Below are 7,082 nucleotides of genomic sequence, written 5' to 3'. Positions count from 1 at the left end.
TTGATGGGTTTGAACTGCCGACCTTGGGGTCGCAGTCCAGTGCAGATCCTACAGCACCACACCAGAAGTCTGACTATATCAATATTGCCTACTAAAATAATTTCTGCAAAATAAACGTTCATATTTTTTATTCTTATTTTAAGAGTAATTAAAATATTAATTTCTAAAAATATGATGGACTTACTGGGCCACTGTGCTAGCTTTCGTATCACCGAGAGAATCCACCCATTAAGCATGCCCAGAAAAAAATGACAGAGAGACTTCCCATTGGAACTTTAGAGCGCATTTGTGATGAATATGAAAGATTGGTCTTTAAATTAAAAAGTAATGCATGCAGAAATAGTAAGTATGAGAAGGTTTCAAAACTTCATTGCAAAATGAAATGAAAGGTTAAAGGAATTTTCCCATTAACTTTTTGAAGCTCTTTGTGTAAATGGGTATTCTGTATTTAATGTTTAACTGTACTTCTTTAACATGAACTTCTTTAACACATTTTTTTTTTAAGTTTTTATTGTGACTTGAGTGATAGTTTATGTGGGAGAACATTGGTTTTACACTCATCGTTTCATTTGCAGTGATTACAATCATTGCAATGAATCATCATTCAACAATATTTGCTTCTATTCTTTTTTTTGTTTTTGTCTGGAGGGGAAGATGTACACAAAAACACTCAGGAATATATAGTAATTTAAACAACTAAAGGGCATATTCTACAAGCTTAAATCCTGGCCACCAGCACACAGCCTTTCTCTTTGCATGAGTCTAGAGTCCTCAGCTGCTCCCTCTCTCCATGTCCCTATCTCTGCCTCCATCTCTGGTGTCGCTGCTTCTCTGGATAGGGTTCCACATTCTACTCATGCTCTTCTCCCTTGATGGTCCTAGGATCCTCTGTTCCTGGACTGTAAGATTAACTATTCCCCCATTTTTGTTACAAAACTTCTACCTTTACAGTTGTTACAGTCACAATTAGTCATGATAAAAATTATTAACTATTGAATAATAAGAATCTTATCCCCATCTGCTTTCACCAGACCCATCTACACAAGACAAAACCTATTCAGTGGGAGCTCTACCTTCCCCCCCACACTCTTAAACTATGCTCCCTCTTGAAAATGTGTAAGCCAGTCACTTTGTGCCTTTATTACCACCCCCCACCCCCATTTAGGTAACCAACGTCTAAGTTGTCCATCCCTAACAACCCTTTATACAGAAAGGATACAATTGATATATGGTGTGAAGACTCCTTCCCTCTCGGTTGGTATTTTGATCTACTACATCCATAAGTTTAGGTCAAGTTCATCAAATTGTAGCAATTTACACTTGTTTCCTTTATCAAAAATTAATTTTTTATCTTCCTTCCGTCGAGTTCTGATCATCAAACCATCGAGGCTAGGTTGAATTGGTACTACCTACAAGTTTGGGTATTCTTGTATGTCTCCCCTCACTTCATATCAGCTGGACACTTCACTCTCAGCTCTTTCCCTTCATGGCTATGTCCTTGTACATAGGCTCAGGAGTGTCCGGGTCTCAACATACTTTGAACCAATCAACCAGTCCTTACTGTTCATTCTCTCATATCCAGGTAGATAAGGGTCTATGGAATGTGGTCAAACTCAGCTCATATCTTCATTACTGCCTTTCCCCTATTTCCTATCACCAGTTGAGCAACATGGTCACCAGCAATATCACATACCTACTCATGTGTTCCCTTTGAGTTTCAGTCTTGGAGGGAGTTTGTTCTGAAGGAACTTGATCACGTGCTTTAATGGCTCCTAGGTGAAAAACTTGCTTGTTCTTGTAGTAGACAATTAGGCTGCCTGTTTTAAACAAATGTTTTATTGTGAATTATGTGATAGTTTACATGGGAAAACATTAGCTATACATTCATCCTATTGTGTATTGTTTCATTGCCATGGTTACAATTCCCTCCTTGCATCACCAACCAACCAAAGGTTATGTGCTGCAAGCCCAGCACCTGGTCATCTGCACACAGCCCCTCTCCCTGTCTGGGTCTAGAGTCCCCAGTCACTCCATCTCTCCAAGTCATCATCTCTGCCTCCATCTCTGGCGTCATTCCTTCTCTGGGTAGGGTCTTGCACTCCACTCTTCTCCCTTGATGGTTCCAGGTACCTCTGCTCCTGGACTGCAAAGTTAATCACTCCCCTCCTTTTTGCTACAAAACGTCCACCTTTATATTTGCAACCCTCACAGTCAGCCCTGATAACAATTATTCACCATTGTACCATAAGGAACCTATCCCCATCACCTTTCATTAGCCCCACCCAGACAGACTGGATACGACTCAGTGGAGAGTCTACCTTCCTCTGTGCCCTCCAGATCTAGGCTCCCTCTTGAAAGCTTGTAAGCCAGTCACTTCTTACCTTTGAAGTCCCCCTCCACCCCCCATTTTGGGTAGCCAATGTTCAAGTTGCCCATCCCTGTCTACTCTGTGTATGGAAGGGGTGGGAATGATCCTCGCTGTAAAGATTTGTTCCCTGTTTTGAGCTACTGCATTCATAAGTGTAGGTCAAGTTCTTCAAATTGTGTCAGATGACTCTTTTTTTCCTCTTCTTTCTTCTTCTAGTTGAGCACTGATCATCCAGTCACTGAAGCCAGGTCAAGTGGGTATTATCTGCAAGTGTGGGTGTTCTTATGCATATGCCCTCTCTTCTAATCAGTTGGACGCTTCACTCTCCACTCTAGTCCTCTGTGGCTTTGCCATTGACTCTGAGCCCAAGAGTCCCCGGGGCTTGCCACACTGCTGGCCAACCAGGTCTCCACCTGGGTTCACAGGAGTCTATTGAACATTGTAGAGCTTAGCTTGCAGCTTCATTGCTGTTTTCCCTTCACTTCCCCTTATCAGTCATGAACATGGTCACCAATCAGAGTGCATGTCTGCCCGTGTATTCCCATTGATAGACTGCCGTTTTTGCTTTGGATTTTTCCTGCTGGTCTTTCTTTAAAGAAATATCTTCTGTTCCTCTAGCTGTTCCAAACTGGTCTGCTTGTCCTTCTAAGTCGTAATGTACTACCTCAGAAGTTCTGGAAGGGGCTCAGGAAGAACACATTTTTTTAAAGAAAACTTTTAATAATTTCAAATTTTCAGAAAATTTTTAAAAAAGAGTAGAGATTCCACAAATACCCGTCACTCAGCTTTCCTATTGTAATGTAATATTCCTAATATCTTTCATAACCTTATGAATTTATCGCCACTTGTTGTAGTTGCTAAATGCGACTGGTGGATTTGAACTGCTGACCTTAGAGATCAAACTGGCCTTGTGGTCTAGTGCTTATTCTGCAGCACCACACCTGGACTCCTTATCAACAGTAAGGCATCAATAGTCATCTTCAGACTTTATTCAGATAGCATCATTTCCCACTACTCTCCAGGATTCAGCCTAGGCTCTCATATTGCTTTTGATGTCCTCTTTGTGTCCTAATATCTATGAGAGTTACCTTGTCTTTCCTGGTCTTTCATGAACCCGGCACTTTTTTTTTATAAAGAGTCCTGTTCACGTCAGTTTTTGGAATGTTCCTCAATTTGGGATTGTTTGATGCCTTTTATAATTGAGGCTGTGGATTTTGTGGATAAATGCACAAAGGTTGTATGTTCTCTTCATTGCACCATCTAAGGGAATCTGTGATAGCAACACAACGTATTTATTATCAGAGTAAGTATTGTGATGTTATCCCTGGTTCCTAGGAGACCACTAAGTGGTGTCTGCCAGGTGACAACCTAGTAGAAGACGCTAGATTTCCCCTTTTGTACTCTATTTCTTAGAAACAAATCACTAAGTTTAGCCCACACTCAAACCCAAAAAACAAAAAAGTTGCCATCCACAGAGATGACGACATGGAGAGATAGAGTAGCTGAGGACTCCAGACTCATGGAAAGAGAAAGGCAGTGTTCTGGTGGCCTGGAGGCTGGTTTGCAAAATGTCCCCTTTGGTTGTTCAAATTATTATATATTCTTGGATGTTTTTGTGTACAGCGCTCCACCCCCCCCCCCCCCCCCCACCCCCACACAAAAACAGGGAATAGAAGCAAACGCTGTTGAATGATGATGCATGGAGGGGATTGTAATCATTGCAATGAAACAAAATACGATAAGATGAGTGTAAAACCAATGATCTCCCATGTAAACAATCACTCAATTCACATTAAAAACTTTAAAAAAAGTTGCCATCCAGTTGATTCTGAGCCATAGTGTCCCCATATGTGTAGAGTAAACTGCATAGAATTTTCATGACTATGACCATTTGGAAGCAGATGAAAAGAAAAGCCTAGTTGTGTTTTTTTCCAGTGAGTCATCTAATTGTGAGCTTGAACCACCAACATTTTTGATAGAAAGTACTCAATCACTTAACTTTTTTTTTACCACCTAGAGACTCACACTAAAGGGGAGGAGGGTTATGCTCCACTTCCTGAGGGACTCATATCAAAGAATCTGTTCCTAGATGTGAAATCACATTGTTGTTGAAAACACTTTGTGGTTGTTTTAAGTGCCTTCAAGTCAGCTCTGACCAGTAGTGAGTTTGCATAGGGTTTCTAAGTTTTCAGATATTTTCAGGAGTGGTGTTCAATATTTTGGGGAGGTATCCTGGTGTGGCATTGGAAATTCTTCCCCTGTCATCATGAGAGATTTCCTCCAGAGTCATCCAGTCTTCCCTGTGAGTGCCGGGTGCGGGGGATGAAGATGGGGATGGGGGTAAGGGGAGAAGAGGTCAGGGAACACTCCTGTGTCTGCAGCATTCAGGGGCTTCACTTCACACGTGTACTGCCCCACACTTGGCTTTTAGTTCTTGGTTAAAATTTTTTGTGAACTTTCTTAAACCCACTGCCATCGAGCCAATTCCAACTAACAGCGACCCTACACAGACTCTCAGAGACTCTAAATCTGTATGGGTGCAGACAGCCTCACCTGTCTTCCAAGAGGTAGCTGGTGGGTTTGAACTGTCAACCTTGCAGCTAGCAGCCCAACACCTTATCTACAACACCATCAGTGAACCTTCTTACTGGTTTATGTATCTGGAAGCATCTGACTCAGGTAAGCTGTTTCTCCTAGCAGGTGCCTGTCACCAGATTTTGGCATCATTGTCCTATAACCGGTGTTCTCTGAAAGACTCCAGATAAATCATTAAATTTTCCGTTTGTCTAGAAATTTTCTTCTTGTAAGGATAGCGTCATTTCCAGCTCTCTACATCCTGAAGCTGAAACTGATGTCCCCACATATTTAGTTTGAAATCTGTTGGATTGTTTTAGTCTTTGATATTCTCAATTTGTTCCATACAAACTCAGACTTCTAAATTTTATCCCCAACAAAAAAGATTAAATAAAGAAAGAATAAGGAAAAGGAAAGAAAATGAATATAAAAAGCCCTACATACAAAGAAAAAAAAGCTAGAACTTTGACAATGTAATGTAAATCACTGTTTTTCATAACAGTTCAAAAATTCTAATATGCATTCTAATATGTCAGTTTCGTTTGCATTAATAAGAAATAGGTGTTTGGCTAGAACTGAAAAATATGGATGAACTAAGTCTCCATGTTACAGAGAAATTGTCAGTGACCCTGTCAATTTCCTTTAAATTAAATATTTAATAATGTATCAAATCTTTAATTTAATACAAAATAACTTTATTATGAGTATTTTGTATTAATATGAGTATTACATGCTCATATTATCTTTGTTATCTGATTAGGACAACTACTTTACAGGGTCCCATATTATAAACTGTTTAGCATAGGTTCTGTTTGTCATTAAATGAATAATCATTTTACCATTTTATTCTATAGCCTAAATGTTAGTTCTACATGTGCAAGACTTTGGATAATAGTTTCTGGCATTTACTAGATTAACTAAAACATGGTTAAGAAAATAAAATTGAGAAGTCAAAAATAACTTTAAAGTTTTAGATTGGCCTATTTAAAAAAAAAACAAAAAAAACCACTGGACAATTTTAATGTTTTTCTTTAAAATAACACCATAACCAGTTCTTGATGACTGCAGATGGGTAAGACTATGCGGTAGTACTCAGAAACACATGGTTATTTTCCTGGTTGGTTTGTAGTCTTCACCAATAAGGAGTTATTTATGGGAATCTGCTATCAAACCAGTAAGACCGCATTTATGTATCCATCATTTTCAGGATTGTTGGTAACCTGATTATATTTCTTCCAGATAGCCTTGCCTCCTTGCATAACCAGGTTCAATTTGCTTAATGTTCAACAGTCCCTTTGGTGATCATTTCCCGGCATTGTATAGAGCAGGAATGAGAGTGTCTTCTTCATGCCAAGTATTGGTAAGCAAAGGTGGTTTCAAGTTCATGATGTGTTACATGAGCCTTCTTGGAATGTAAGCCCATTGGTCTGATGCGTCTTTCATATGTAGGTGGTTTGTGTGTAATGCCATCTCCAAAAAAGCAGACTTTGGCAACCGTCCTTTTCCATGCTTTTTTCCCCTCTTTCCTGTTGGCGTAACTTTTAATACTTCTTTTTCTCTCTGGGCATGGACTTTGGGCACAGAGACTTCCCGTTTTCCTGTTTTCTCCTTTGGTTTTTGTTTAATCATATTGGAAAGTGCTTTAGCTCAGGACTGCCCCTCTGTCCAGCACATAGGTGCCTTGTAGAGTCTTCTCATCGTTCCTTTGATTGGTGTTTCTCTTTTTGTGCATCATGATAGTCTTTTTCATTTGTATTATCTCAGCATGGTGCTGTTTGTACTGGACCTCAGCCTTCAGACCAATCATCTTTTTGGCCTTCTTCGAATGTTCATGAGCCTCTCGACTTAACTTTCCTTCTTTCTCTTTTTCTCATGATAATCCAAACGATGTCCAGAGCTCTTACTGTGTAACTCAATATATTCATTTTGTGGCATACAGACGGCAGCAAAGCCACCGGGAGCAGCATCCAGGGTGCAAAGAACCCTAGTTTTCAGGGCCCTTCAACTCACTAGCCGAATGCATTCGGCCCGTGACCGGAAGAGCTGGCCTATTTTTAAATTGTACAGAAATATGTCATTGAAAAAGAAGAGTGAATTCTACCAGCTCTGGAACTTGAAACTCATGTGCCCAAAGAGCAAT

General features: G+C 40.0%; 1 pseudogene; it reads right to left on the bottom strand.

The window, feature by feature from the left end:
• Positions 1–6,108: 6,108 nt before the first annotated feature.
• LOC102839529 lies at positions 6,109–6,877 on the bottom strand (annotated as a pseudogene).
• Positions 6,878–7,082: the final 205 nt, after the last annotated feature.

The sequence above is a fragment of the Chrysochloris asiatica genome, unplaced genomic scaffold (genome assembly GCF_000296735.1).
Source record: "Chrysochloris asiatica unplaced genomic scaffold, ChrAsi1.0 scaffold00029, whole genome shotgun sequence".
Classification (NCBI taxonomy): domain Eukaryota; kingdom Metazoa; phylum Chordata; class Mammalia; order Afrosoricida; family Chrysochloridae; genus Chrysochloris; species Chrysochloris asiatica.
Note: the sequence above shows the minus strand (reverse complement) of the source record. Positions and strands in the feature narration are given on the sequence as shown.